Source organism: Corvus brachyrhynchos, unplaced genomic scaffold, assembly GCF_000691975.1.
Source record: "Corvus brachyrhynchos isolate BGI_N302 unplaced genomic scaffold, ASM69197v1 scaffold56, whole genome shotgun sequence".
NCBI lineage: Eukaryota > Metazoa > Chordata > Aves > Passeriformes > Corvidae > Corvus > Corvus brachyrhynchos.
The window spans coordinates 7,239,317-7,239,613 of record NW_008238664.1 but is presented as its reverse complement, the minus strand read 5'-3'; positions in this window follow the sequence as shown (position 1 = coordinate 7,239,613).

The window sequence follows — 297 nt, the reverse complement described above, 5'->3', positions numbered from 1 at the left end:
TAAAGTCACTGCTGCTCCTCCTCAGCCCACCCCTTCCCTGCCTTTTTCTCTGCTTCCTGAAATCACGAGCAAGGATATCCAACTCCAACATCACTGTAAAGTGCAATGGCCAGGAATGGAGGAGAATGGGAGGAGCGAGAACATGGAAAAAGAGATAAAACGGGAGGCTTGGGAAAGGAGGAGGAAGAGGGGAAACCAAAGAGGTGGCACTTGTCACCAGTGCTGCACTACTCACAACTCCAGTATCCCACAAACTAAGGACGACTCAGGAGAGTAGCTGATGGGATAGATCCCACC